Source organism: Pristiophorus japonicus, chromosome 1 (assembly GCF_044704955.1).
Source record: "Pristiophorus japonicus isolate sPriJap1 chromosome 1, sPriJap1.hap1, whole genome shotgun sequence".
In the NCBI taxonomy this organism is placed as follows: domain Eukaryota; kingdom Metazoa; phylum Chordata; class Chondrichthyes; family Pristiophoridae; genus Pristiophorus; species Pristiophorus japonicus.
The window spans coordinates 63,423,459-63,438,569 of NC_091977.1; positions in this window are offsets into that span (position 1 = coordinate 63,423,459).

Genomic DNA, 15,111 nt, shown 5'->3' on the forward strand with positions numbered 1-15,111 from the left:
CATAGCATGGTAGAATTTCAAATTCAGTTTAAGGGTGGGAAAGCTAAGTCTCAAACTAGTGTCCTGAACTTAAATAATGGTAATTACAAAGGTATAAAGGCAGAGTTGGTTAAAGTTCACTGGGAAAATATATTAAAGGGTAATACTGTAGAAAAGCAGTGGCAAACGTTTAAGGAGATATTTCATAACCCGCAGCAAAGATATATTCCAGGGAGAAAGAAAGATTCTAAGAGAAGGAAGAACCATTCGTGTCTATCTATGAAAGTAAAGGATGGTATCAAATTGAAAACAAAGGCAGACAATGTTGTGAAAATCAGTGGAAGGCCAGAGGATTGGGAGATTTTTAGAAACCAGCAAAGGACGAGTAAACAAATGACAGAGAGAAGATAGCTTATGAGAGTAAACTAGCTATTGCTACAGAAAAAGTACACGGTAAACTAATGGGACTAAAGGTGGACACGTCCCCTGGACCTGATGGCCTGCATCCTAGGGTCTTAAAAGAGGTGACTGCAGAGATAGTGGATGTGTTGGTGGTAATCTATCAAAATTTCCTGGATTTTGGAGAGGTCCAAGTGGACTGTAACCCCCTATTTAAGAAAGAAGGGAGACAGAAAGCAGGAAACTATAGACCAGTTAGCCAACCATCTGTCATTGGGAAAATGCTGAAGTCCATCATTAAGGAAGTAGTAGCAGGACATTTAGAAAATCACAATGCAGTCAAAGGGAAATCATGTATGATAAATTTTCTGGAGTTCTTTGAGGATGTAATGAGCATGGTGGATAAAGGGGAACCAGTAGATGTCGTGTATTAGGATTTCCAGAAAGCATTCGATAAGGTGCCACATAAAAGATTACTACACAAGATAAGAGCTCATGGGGTTGGGGGTAATATTAGCATGGATAGAGGATTGGCTAACTAACGGAAAGCAGAGAGTCAGGATAAATTGGTAATTTTCAGGTTGGCAAATTGTAACTAGTGGGGTGCCACAGGGATCAGTGCTGAGGCCTCAATTATTTAAAATTTATATTAATGACTTGGATGAAGGGACCGAGTGTAATGTAGCCAAATTTGCTGATGATACAAAGATAGGTGGGAAAGCAAATTGAGAGGAGGACGCAAACAATCTACAAAGAGATATAGACAGGCTCAGTGAGTGGGCAAAAATTTGGCAGATGGAGTATAATGTGGGAAAATGTGAGGTTATCCAATTTGGTAGGAAAAATAAAAAAAAAATTATTATTTAACTGGGGAGAGATTACAAAATGCTTTGGTACAGAGGGATCTGGGGGTCCTCGTGCATGAAACACAAAAAGTTAGCATGTAGGTACAGCAAGTAATCAGGAAGGCAAAATGGAATGTTGGCCTTTTTTGCAAGGGGGATAGAGTATAAAAGTAGGGAAGTCCTGCTACAACTGTACAGGATATTGGTAAGACCACACCTGGAGCACTGCATACAGTTTTACTCAAGGAAGGACATACTTGCATTGGAGGCAGTACAGAGAAGGTTCAGGAGGTTGATTCCTGAGATGAAGGGTTGTCATATGAAGAAAGGTTGACCAGGTTGGGCCTATACTCATTGGTATTTAGGAGAATGAGAGATGATCTTACTGAAACATATAAGATTCTGAGGGGGCTTGACAGGGTAGATACAGAGAGGATGTTTCCCCTAGTGAGGGAATCTAGAACTAGGGGACATATTTCAATATAATTTAACACAGAAATGTGGAGGAATTTCTTCTCTCAGAGGGTCATGAATCTTTGGAATTCTCTACCCCAGAGAGCTGTGGAGGCTGGATCATTGAATGTATTTAAGGTGGAGATAGACAGATTTTTGAATGATAAGCGAGTCAAGGAGTATGGGGAGCAGGCAGGGAAGTGGAGCTGAGTCCATGATCAGATCAACCATGATCTTATTGAATGGAGGAGCAGGCTCGAGTGGCCAAATGGCCTACTCCTTCTCCTATTTCTTATGTTCTTAAGTAAGAACGGGTGGGTTTGGATCGGGTGGGCAGTTAAAATTTGAAAAGTTTCAAATTTGACCCCAACCTGCCCAGTTCCAATTTTAACGGAGGCGGATGGGCGACCAATCCGCGCTCAGGAGGCGGGTCAGTCGGTAAAAGCTTTTAAGGAGGCTGCATGTCTCCATTTTAACAAGCTTTTTATTTGTTACCCAATTCGACCAGGTTTCCCAGGGAAACCTGTCAGGTAAAAGGACGCGATAAGGGCCGGATCCATAAGGTAGATGCATTTATAGCACTGCTTGGGGGCCAGGAGGAGCAGGTGTGGTTCCTCCAAGCCCAACAAGCTTACCTCTACACCGCCCAGCGATCGGCCGACTCTATCCATCTCGGCCCCGCGATCTCCCACGAGCGATTTCTTACTACTCTGATCTTCCCCCAGTGCTCTCCCCCTGCGATCTTTCCCCAGCGATCTCACCCCCGTGATCCTCACCCAGCGAACGGCCAACCCCTCCGATATATCCTCCGCGATATCTCTGAGTATCCACGTAAACAGGGCTTCCATTGAAATTACAGCAGTGGAGCGGGGGATTTCATAAGGTAGTTCACCCCTTCTGGCTCTGCTTCAGTCACTAACTCCCGTAATGCATTCCACAGACTCACAATCAATGTCCCCTTTAAGCACACGGCACTTTGGAGTTTCCATGCAGCCGGTTTACTGGCTTTGAAATGGGGAAAACATCACATGCATGGTATTTTGAATCAGCCACGGACCCCCTAAAAACCTTGTTCATGTGTTAGAAGGTTTGCTCTCTGAGGTCAACTGCGCAAGCAAGACCTCGGTGGGAAACTATTAGCTTTTTAAAAATATTTATTCTCAGGATGTGGGTATCACTGGCAAGCCGGTATTTATTGTTGATACAACTGAGTGACTTGCTAGGTGACTGCAGAGTTCTTTCTTTTTTCCCTCCTTAAAAATGGCATGTGAAAGTTGAGTCAAACTGCTTCCTGTCATTGAAGCGATCTTGCTCCTCGCCCAACCAGGTGTCGATGTGACATGCAACCTATGTGCTCTGCAGTTCTAGGGGCTAGAACCTCCACTTTTGGGCTAATCGCCCAAAAATGGGCGTTATTTCCGCTGTGGGCATTAAAAAAGGGTTTTCAGATCGCCGGTTTCTCGCCCATTCTCAAAACACCTAGTTTCCATTTTTGAAAATGGGCGTTACCGCGAGCGATATCAAATGGGCGGTAGTGTTAAAGTTTTTTGACCTTCTGCCGTAAAGTGTGGCCGTCTTTAGCAACGGCATGGCAATGCTCGATTCCCGCGATTCAGGGGGTTAAGGGTCATCGTGACATGCGCAGAAGAGGAGACAGAGAGAGAGGGAGCTCAGAGGCACCGAAAGCGTATGTGGCTGTGCTGTGTGCTTGTCTGGCTGTTGTGGGAGGAACGACAGAGATTAACCCTAGCAAAAAGCCTACTAAGCACCAAGAACATAGTTGGCACTGAGTTTTTGTCCAACAAATAAGATATAACATGAAAGGGATGGAGGAGGCCCTGGAGCTGGTAGCCAGGAATACTGGTGGCAGAGGGCTCTCAGTGGTCCCGGAGCATCGCACTGCACCCCAAGGTGCCACACCCCCATTGCCAACCACACATGAGAGCCAGCAGCAGCATCTTTCTTCTGGCTCAGAGCACGTTCCCACCTCAGGACCGTCCTCTCCCGTATCCGTCCAAGCAGCGCTTCAGTCGTCACCCCCCCAATGAAGCATTGCCTGAGGACCTCCTTGGCCAGGCGGCTTAGAGTCAGGAGGGGAAGGGGAATGGGTAGAGGTGGGGATGAGAAGCGGGGGGGTGGGGGGAAAGGGTTGGTTTGTACAGAAATACTGATGATTTCAGACTATTGTTTGTTTTAAATGTTTTTTATTTAACAAAAACTTATAGCATATTGGCTCAGATAGCTGCACCATTACATGCTGGTGATTCCTTTACATCACTGGGTATAATGACACTTAACTTCAAGCAACTTAAACTTTAACTGTCACCAAGGTGATGCCCACCATTGATGTATGACCTTCACACCCAGTAGTGTGTCAGCCTTGTAAATAACACCAATATTCTTTCAGGCAAAGCAATCATTGATGAGCTTCTGACGTAAGGCTCTTGCAGCTATCTTGCCACCATGGGCCCTTTCATGCGGTCTTCAGGGAAGCGGGGGCATGGCTTCAGCGTCAGCCTGGTTGTGTGGGCCGATGTCAGCGTCCGCCTCCTCGTCCTCCTCTTCCTCTCTCTGGTGAGGTGAACTCTCAGACTCATCAGGCAATTCTTGTCCCCACCTGATAGCCAAGTTGTGCAGCATGGAGCACATCACCACGAATTGAGCTACCTGCTCAGGGTGGTATTGGAGCTCGCCTCCTGAGTGGTCCAGGCATCTAAAGCGCTGCTTCAACACTCCAATGGTTTTCTCCACGATATTGCGAGTTGCTCTGTGGCTCTCATTGTATCGCCTCTTGGCTTCGGTGTGGGTGTCACGCAGGGGGGTCATCAGCCAGGTGGCGAGGCCATATCCTTTGTTACCAAGCATCCAGCATTGACCTGTGGCACATTGTTAAACAAGTCAGATACAGTGCTCTCACGCAGGATGTGACCATCATGGATGCTGCCCGGAAATTGAGCATTCACTGCCAGTATAATTTGCTGGTGGTTGACAACTAGTTGGACAGTCAGGGAGTGGAATCCCTTGCAGTTCCTGAAAACCTCAGCATCCTGAAAACTTGCCCGCATCGCGATGTGCGTACAGTCTATTGCTCCCTGCACCTTGGGGAAGTTTGCAATTCTGGAGAATCCTAGAGCCCTCTCACTCTGTGCCCTCTGCGTGCATACAGGGCTTCAGTGACCTGTCTAATGCAGTGATGTGTGGCATGGTGAGAAAGTCCACATATGTCTCCAGCTGTGGCTTGAAAAGAACCCGAGGCGTAGAACGACAGTGTCATGGTGACTTTGACCTAGACAGACAGTGCAGTACTGATGGTGTTGGCAGGCTGCAGATTAGCCCTTATCAGCTGGCATACCTCAGCGATAACCTCTTTGTGAAAGCGCAGTCGCTGAAGGCAGGTGGTGTCGGGTAAGTCGAGGTAAGAATGATTCTCGTACTTGCGGGGGGTGTAATATCTGGTCCTCCTCACTTGTCTGTCACGTCTTACATTGGGCACGTAATGCAGTGAAGTGTTCCTTTGGCGATGTCGAGTCTGCTGCATGTAATTGGTCACCAAGAGAGCATGAGAAAGGACAGGCCCCAGTGCAGTAGCTCTCTGTTTTCCACCGATTGGTCACAAACAAGGAATGTACCCGACGAAGACACCTATTCAATTTCAATTGTTCACAGTATGGTCAAGATGTTTTTACAGATGTTCACATCAACTCCAATGACGTGCAGAGTATATCCGAACTCCACCGAGGTTGAAGCACAGCAGCCTTTTAAAGGATGCAACATGTGATCTAGAACATGGCGTCCATAACGCTGTGATTCGTTCCGGTTAGTTCCACTTTTTCTGGGCGTTTTTTGGGGCGGGCGATATTGTGGGCGATATGTGTGCGAGGTGGTGAACTTGATGCAGGGCGATCTCATGGCCGCTAGTTTGGGTAAATATGCTCTTTACGACAAAAAACAGTGGGCGGGCGTTAATATTGAATCTCGGCATTAAATTCGTGCGGAAAGTAATGCTGGCCGATATTATGGGCATTGAATTCGCCCATTCTGTTGATTCCACCCAAAAAAAGTGGGCGGGCGGTAATATTTATTCCCGCCGTTAATCACATGGGGAAAGTAATACTCTGCGATAAGTTTCAAAAAAATGCCCACCAGTTTCCATTTTGTGCCAAAATGGGCTATAACTGGGCATTATATGTCATTTCAGTGGTAAAATGGGTGTTAAGTGAGCGTTAAGCATGCAAAAAAGTGGAAGTTCTAGCCCCAGGAATTTTGAGGCCATTGAAAGGAGAAAAAGGGATTGAAGGGATATGGAAACAGGGTGAGTAAATTTGACATGTTATTTGCTCGTGTAGAGGGTTAGCGCTGATACGGACTGGTTCGTTCGAATGTCCTGTTTCCTTGCTGTAACTATGTATTTCCTTGTAAATGCAAGTTGTTGTTCAGGTGGACATAAAGAAATCCTATGGCACTGTTCATGATAGCAAAGCTTGGACACAGTCAAATTGTGGCTTTTATTTTGTTGAATGGGGACAAACATTCATTCCTCAACCAGCACCATTGAAACACATCACTAATGTAATTTGCTGTGTGTGGCACCTTGCTGTGTGCATATTGGCCTACAAAACAATAGTGACTGCTCTGGTAAAGCAGTTGACTGGCTGTCAGGCACTTTGTGATGCCCCATGGACATGAAAGATGCTGATGTAAGTATAAGTTTTTTCTTTTTCCCTCATTAAAAATGGCTTGTGAAAGTTGAGTCAAACTGCTTCCTGTCATTGATTTTTAATTAAGATAAAGGCATTCCAGTTCCCAGCCCATGACTGTGTGCTCCTAACTCTCTACTGCCCGGAAAACAACCCAAACATGTAGAATTAGCACAGCCCTGCAATATGGATAACCATCCAGGGAGTGTGCAACAGTTTTTATGAATGGCTCTCCAATTATCAAAAATATTGCACACTCCCTGTAGAGCTGGGAACGGTCGTCCACTGGTTATGTTCCCGCACTAGTAATCCAGAGGCCTGGACTAATAATCCACAGAATGTGAGTTCACATTCACTGTTATGTATGCAAACCTCACCAATGTGTAAGACTTGCCACTAGGGGGCACACCTGTGGGAGACCTATGGGTCACCTATGCACCCTGGGGCAAGCAGGTATAAAAGGCAATCCATCACGCTGCTGCCTCACTTTGGAGTTAGATTAAAGAGACCAAGATCACAATGGTTTGAGCTTACAACACAGTCTCGTGGAGTTATTTTGAACTTAACAACTGGCGACGAGTTACAGATCACGAACTTTCATGATGTAATGGCTGCTGTTGGTAGTCTTGAGAGATTTGCTGAGGATGCTGATTGGGAATCCTTCATTGAGCATCTCGACCAGTACTTCGTGGCCAACAAGCTGGACAAGGCTGAGATGGCGGTCAAGTGCAGGGCGATTCTCCTCACCGTATCTGGGCCTTCGATATATGGCCTCATCAAAATTCTGCTGGCACCAGTCAAACCAATGGCCAAGACTTACACAGAGCTCTGTACGCTGGTTCGGGAACACCTCAAGCCGAAAGAGAGCATCTTAATATCCAGGTATCGCTTTTGCATGCACCATCGCTCCGAGGGCCAGAACGTGGCAAGCTTTGTTGCCGACCTAAGATGCCTTGTGAGACAGTGCAAATTTGCCGGATCTTTGGGGGAAATGTTGCGGGACTTTTTCGTACTTGGAATTGGCCATGAGGTCATTCTTCGCACGAATCCCTAGATCTGAGCAAGGCCATCACGATAGCCCAGGCTTGCATATCAACGAACGACAACACGAAACAGATATTTTCACAGCATCGAAGAACGCCGGCAAATACTGTGCATAAAATAATGCCTTCAGCAGGCAGAGCTGTACATGATAGGACCTACACACGCTAGGCCAGGCCTAGGGTGACTCAGAGGCTGCTGTGAGGTGTGAATGCCTATCCATTAACACCATGCTGGCACTGCAGGGGCAGTCATAGATCCCATCAATGTCAATTCAAGCACTATGTGTGCAATGGGGCACCTCCAGCGAATGTGCAAATGACCTCTGACTCACCACGTGGCAGAGTCAGCAGAGAACGATCGATCCAGCGTGGATCACCCTGAACGAGCAGGAGAGGCAACTGAATCGGAGGATGAAGAGGACATGTATGGGGTACACACCTTCACCACCAAAAGCCCTCCGATAATGTTAAAAGTTAAACTTAACAGCATTCCAGTCTCCATGGAATTGGACATGGGGGCGAGTTAATCAATCATGAGATAGAAGGCTTTTGAGAAACTGTGGGGCAACAAGGCACAGAGGCCAAAACTGAGCCCGATTCACACAACACTGCACACTTACACCAAAGAACTCATACCTGTTATCGGCAGTGTGGCAGTGAAAGAATCGTACGACGTAATGGTGCATGATTTACCACTATGGATTGTACCAGGCAATGGCCCAACGCTGTTCGGCAGAAGCTGGCTAGGAAAGATCGATGGAACTGGGACGACATCAAAGCACTGTCTTCGGTGGATGATGCCCCGTGCGCCCATGTGCTAAACAAATTCCTGGTGTTATTTGAGCCAGGCATCGGCAACTTCACAGGTGCCAAGGTGCAGATCCATCTTGTTCCTGGGGCACGGTCCGTTCATCACAAGGCCCAAGCAGTCCCATATATGATGCAAGAGAAAGTCAAGATCGAGCTGGAAAGACTTCAATGAGGGAATCATATCGCCAGTCGAGTTCAACGAGTGGGTCAGTCCCATCGTGCCAGTGCTAAAGAGCGATGGGACGGTCAGAATCTGCGGGGACTACAAGGTAACGATCAACCGAGTCTCATTATAAGACCAGTACCATTACCTAAAGCGGAGGACCTATTCGCAACACTAGCAGGGGGAAAGTCGTTCACAAAGCTTACATGATACAGGAGCTGGCTGAACAGTCAAAGAAATTGACGTGCATCAACACGGACAGAGGACAGTTCATGTACCACAGATGCCCTTTTGGGATTCGCTCGGCTCCGGCCATCTTCCAGAGGAACAGGGAGAGTCTGCTGAAATCGGTTCCATGCACTGTGGTGTTCCAAGATGACATCTTGATCACTGGTCGCAACATCACCGAACACTTGCACAACCTGGAAGAGGTTCTAAAGCAACTGGACAGAGTGGGACTCAGGCTGAAATGCTCCAAGTGTGTTTTCCTGGTGACAGAGGTCAAATTTCTGGGGAAAAAGATTGCGGCAGACAGCATCAGACCCACGAACTCTAAGACGGAGGCCATCAAGAATGCACCCAGACCACAGAATGTGACGGAGCTGCGTTCGTTCCTGGGACTCCTCAACTATTTTGGTAACTTTCAACCGGGATTGAACACTTTGCTGGAACCCTTGCATTTATTGTTATGCAAGGGTGACGACTGGGTTTGGGATAAATCTCAAGAGACAGCCTTTAATAAGGCCAAAAACCTGCTATGCTCTAACAAGTTACTTGTATTGTATGACTCATGTAAACGTTTAGTAATAGCTTGTGATGCGTCGTCGTACGGGTCGGTTGTATGTTACAGCAAGCAAATGTATCAGGTGAACTGCAACTGGTTGCATATGTGTCCAGAATTTTATCCAAGGCTGAAAGAGCCTACAGTATGGTTGAGAAAGAAGCATTAGCATGTGTATAGCAGGAATGGGGTACTGAAGTTGCATGTTCAGCCATGAACTCATTGAATGGCGGTGCAGGCTAGAAGGGCCAAATGGCCTACTCCTGCACCTATTTTCTATGTTTCTATGTTTCTATACGAGGTTAAGAAAATGCACCAATATCTATTGGGTCTCCGGTTCGAGCTCGAAACCGACCACAAACTGTTTACTTCACTGCTCTCAGAAAGCAAAGGTATCAACACCAATGCTTCGTCCCGTATCTGTGGAAATGTATTTTTATCTAAGCTGTACCACACTGTAGTTTTCTGCCCTTTTTAATATAAAACAAAATGGAGTCCTGGTCCTTCCAGGAATTTCTGCAACAAGCAGTCGGTTTGCATAAACAGCTAAACCTGGCTTGAAATGGCTGATAGCCACCAGACAACTGGGAGGCAAGTCCTGCTGAGACAAGTACCCCCCATGGTGCTCTCCTATTGTCTATACGACACCAGTTCCACTCCACCCACCCCACCCTTTTCGAAGTACTCAAATCACCAGCCATTATCTCTTGTAGAGACCTCATCCATTTGATGCAAAAAGATAACTGACCAGGAAACTGAACAATCCTGACACAATGCAAGGCAGGTAATAGCTCATTACCACATTCTCATCGAGTAATGGCCGGCTGGCCAACTAATAACCCTGACAAAAGGAAATATCTGGAAACCATGTCAGGACAAGGATGTAGTAATTAACTCTTTATCTGTATTCAGTGACGGCGAGACAGAGCCAATACACAGGGAGAGGCCATAACTTGGGTTTTACTGTATAAATATCTCGTGAAATTGTACCATTTCAAAGGTGTTCACTTAGCCATTGACTGAGTGTGACCTTTCCCTTGCTAGCAAGTAAAATAAAGAAACTTCTGACGGAGCTGAAGGTGTCTGAGTCGTTTATCGGAGGTCGAGATTTCGACAGTTACTTCTTGGAGATTCCACCGAGATGCATACTCTCTGCCCTGTGAGTAAAACAGATACAGGCATAGTGCCTCTCCAGTGAAAGGCTTCAGTGGCCAAAACAAGGTAAGCCTTTTGCTCACAAGAGGTTTCTTCACTGTTGAATCGCATATGTAATCTGGTTTCCACAGGGGAGGTACTGCAATCGACGAGACTCAACATTTAAAAGCTAAAGTTGTTATTTATGATAATTTCTTTCTCAGCTCGCAGGCAGAAGAGAGCTGGTTCTGGAAATATCTTGAAACAGCCCGGGGAAGGTTTCAGTAGGAAAAGGTAAAAACAGCGCTAGTCGATCGAAGGTTCTTATGTGATAAGAGTTAATTAGGAAAATGGTTCTTATGTGATAAGATTATGGGGGGCAAAAAGCACTAATTGATCGAAGGTTTTTATGTGATAAGAGTTAAGGTAATGGGACCATAAGTTTTATAAGTTTTATTATGATAAGTTAAGGACTCGGTCTGTAGTGGCGTACAACGAGAATTGATTATTTGTTTAGATAGAGTTTAAGGTTATGATTTGTATACTCGCGTGAATATTGTTTGTCCTAGTTGTCCTTGTTATACTGTTGTGTGCAATACCTTTGTGTGACATTGCAATTAGAGAAACGGGAAGAGTCACTAGGGAAAATTGTGATTCGGAAAAAACAAGGATTGATTGAGAAAAGAAACAGTAACTGATTGATCAACTATGGTTGGTTCGTGCCAACATATCTCACACACCCAGACTGAGCCCGAATTAAGAGCCTTTTCAGGCCACGTAACGGCCAGGAGAAGTGGGCGTAGAGAACTCGGTTGGCCGAAAGGATTGTGAGATCAGAAACTGTGGAAAATCTTAATCATCCAGAATGGGTGCTGGAGCAAGTTAAAACACCACAAAAGGGCACACCAGCCTATGTTATGCTCCAGAATTGTGGTCAGTCTTCAATTGACCACCAAAACATAAGAACATAAGAACATAAGAATTAGGAACAAGAGTAGGCCATCTAGCGCCTCAAGCCTGCTCCGCCATTCATTAAGATCATGGCTGATCTGGCCGTGGACTCAGCTCCACTTATCCGCCCACTCCCCATAACCCTTAATTCCCTTATTGGTTAAAAATCTATCGATCTGTGACTTGAATACATTCAATGAGCTAGCCTCAACTGCTTCCTTGGGCAGAGAATTCCACAGATTCACAACCCTCTGGGAGAAGAAATTCCTTCTCAACTCAGTTTTAAATTGGCTCCCCCGTATTTTGAGGCTGTGCCCCCTAGTTCTAGTCTCCCCTACCAATGGAAACAACCTCTCTGCCTCTATCTTGTCTATCCCTTTCATGATTTTAAATGTTTCTATAAGATCACCCCTCATCCTTCTGAACTCCAACGAGTAAAGACCCAGTCTACTCAATCTATCATCATAAGGTAACCCCCCCATCTCCGGAATCAGCCTAGTGAATCGTCTCTGTACCCCCTCCAAAGCCAGTATATCCTTCCTTAAGTAATGTGACCAAAACTGCACGCAGTACTCCAGGTGCGGCCTTACCAATACCCTATACAGTTGCAGCAGGACCTCCCTGCTTTTGTACTCCATCCCTCTCGCAATGAAGGCCAACATTCCATTCGCCTTCCTGATTACCTGCTGCACCTGCAAATTAACTTTTTGGGATTCATGCACAAGGACCCCCAGGTCCCTCTGCACCGCAGCATGTTGTAATTTCTCCCCATTCAAATAATATTCCCTTTTACTGTTTTTTTCCCCAAGGTGGATGACCTCACACTTTCCGACATTGTATTCCATCTGCCAAACCTTCGCCCATTCGATTAACCTATCCAAATCTCTTTGCAGCCTCTCTGTGTCCTCTACACAACCCACTTTCCCATTAATCTTAGTGTCATCTGCAAATGTTGTTACACTACACTCTGTCCTCTCTTCCAGGTCATCTATGTGTATTGTAAACAGTTGTGGTCCCAGCACCGATCCCTGTGGCACACCACTAACCACCGATTTCCAACCCGAAAAGGACCCATTTATCCCGACTCTCTGCTTTCTGTTCGCCAGCCAATTCTCGATCCATGCTAATACATTTCCTCTGACTCCGCGTACCTTTATCTTCTGCAGTAACCTTTGTGTGGCACCTTATCGAATGCCTTTTGGAAATCTAAATACACCACATCCATCGGTACACCTCTATCCACCATCCTCAAAGAATTCTAGTAAATTAGTTAAACATGATTTCCCCTTCATGAATCCATGCTGCGTCTGCTTGATTGCACTATTCCTATCTAGATGTCCCGCTATTTCTTCCTTAATGATCGTTTCAAGCATTTTCCCCACTACAGATGTTAAACTAACCAGCCTATAGTTACCTGCCTTTTGTCTGCCCCCTTTTTTAAACAGAGGCGTTACATTAGCTGCTTTCCAATCCGCTGGTACCTCCCCAGAGTCCAGAGAATTTTGGTAGATTATAACGAATGCATCTGCTATAACTTCCGCCATCTCTTTTAATACTCTGGGATGCATTTCATCAGGACCAGGGGACTTGTTTACCTTGAGTTCCATTAGCCTGTACAGCACTACCCCCCCAAGTGATAGTGATTGTCTCAAGGTCCTCCCTTCCCACATTACTGTGACCAGCAATTTTTGGCATGGTTTTTGTGTCTTCCACTGTGAAGACCGAAGCAAAATAATTGTTTAAGGTCTCAGCCATTTCCACATTTCCCATTATTAAATCCCCCTTCTCATCTTCTAAGGGACCAACATTTACTTTAGTTACTCTTTTCCGTTTTATATATCTGTAAAAGCTTTTACTATCTGTTTTTATGTTTTGCGCAAGTTTACCTTCGAAATTTATCTTTCCTTTCTTTATTGCTTTTTTAGTCATTCTTTGCTGTTGTTTAAAATTTTCCCAATCCTCTAGTTTCCCACTAACTTTGGCCACCTTATATGTATTGGTCTTTGATTTGATACTCTCCTTTATTTTCTTGGTTATCCACGGCTGGTTATCCCTTCTCTTACCGCCCTTCTTTTTCACTGGAATATATTTTTGTTGAGCACTATGAAAGAGCTCCTTAAAAGTCCTCCACTGTTCCTCAATTGTGCCACCGTTTAGTCTGTATTTCCAGTCTACTTTAGCCAACTCTGCCCTCATCCCACTGTAGTCCCCTTTGTTTAAGCATAGTACACTCATTTCTAACACAACTTCCTCACCCTCAATCTGTATTACAAATTCAACCATACTGTGGTCACTCATTCCGAGAGGATCTTTTACTAGGAGATCATTTATTTTTCCTGTCTCATTACACAGGACCAGATCTAAGATAGCTTGCTCCCTTGTAGGTTCTGTTACATACTGTTCTAAGAAACAATCCTGTATGCATTCTATGAATTCCTCCTCCAGACTACCCCATGCGATTTGAGTTGACCAATCGATATGTAGGTTAAAAACCCCATGACTACTGCCGTTCCTTTTTCACATGCCTCCATTATTCCCTTGATTATTGCCCGCCCCACCATGAAGTTATTATTTGGGGGCCTATAAACTACGCCCACCAGTGACTTTTTCCCCTTACTATCTCTAATCTCCACCCACAATGATTCAACATTTTGTTCATTAGAGCCAATAACGTCTCTCACAACTGCCCTGATATCATCCTTTATTAACAGAGCTACCCCACCTCCTTTCCCTTCTTGTCTATCTTTCCAAATCATCAGATACCCCTGTATGTTTAATTCCCAGTCTTGGCCACCCTGCAACCATGTTTCTGTAATGACCACCAAATCATACCCATTTGTAATGATTTGTGCCATCAACTCATTTACTTTATTTCGAATGCTGCGTGCATTTAGGTAGAGTGTTTTAATCCTAGTTTTTAAACCATGATTTTTAGTTTTGACCCCTCCTACAGCCCCTTTATATTCAGTGGCCCTTTTTGTTTTTTGCCTTGGGTTTCTCTGCCCTCCACTTTTACTCATCTCCTTTCTGTCTTTTGCTTTTGTTTCCTTTTTGTTTCCCTCTGTCTCCCTGCATTGGTTCCCATCCCCCTGCCATATTAGTTTAACTCCTCCCCAACAGCACTAGCAAACACTCCCCCTAGGACATTGGTTCCGGTCCTGCCCAGGTGCAGACCGTCCGGTTTGTACTGGTCCCACCTCCCCCAGAACCTGTTCCAATGCCCCACGAATTTGAATCCCTCCCTTCTGCACCACTGCTCAAGCCACGTATTCATCAAAAAAAAATGGGTAAGGTGGACTCAGGGTGTAAACAGGCCATTTCCACCCGATGCTTCATTTAATTTAGAGAGAACAACATGTCTAGAGGAGTGTCTTATAAACAGAGACCCAGGTTGAAGTGGTAAAGAAAAAAAAAGGAAAGTAATAGAAAAGGCCTGGGTTCCGATTCTTCAAGCCCATGTAAAATTAACAGAGGAAGTAAATCAATATGTAAAAAAAAAGAGAACCTGATAGTGACTTATGGATTCAAAAAAAAATAAAGCTGGCCAACAAAAAAAAAGCTTTATTGAATGAAGAGAGACTTTTGTGAATGTCTGTCTTTGAATGAGAGTGCTTCTGTGTTTTTTTTCTCATGTGTCTGGAAGCCTGTTTGGAAAGGTGGTGCAACTGCCTGTTTGGTTTAGCTCCACCCACTTTTTCAAACAAAGTGAAGTTTTTTTTTTAACCCTTCGTAGTGTTGTCCTGTATGTGGGAAGTTTAAGACATTTTAAGTTAGAAACGCAGGTGTGGATTTATTCGGATGAGAAGTTATGGAGCAAGCAAATGCACAAAGGATAGGTTTGTTGAGACATGGTCCC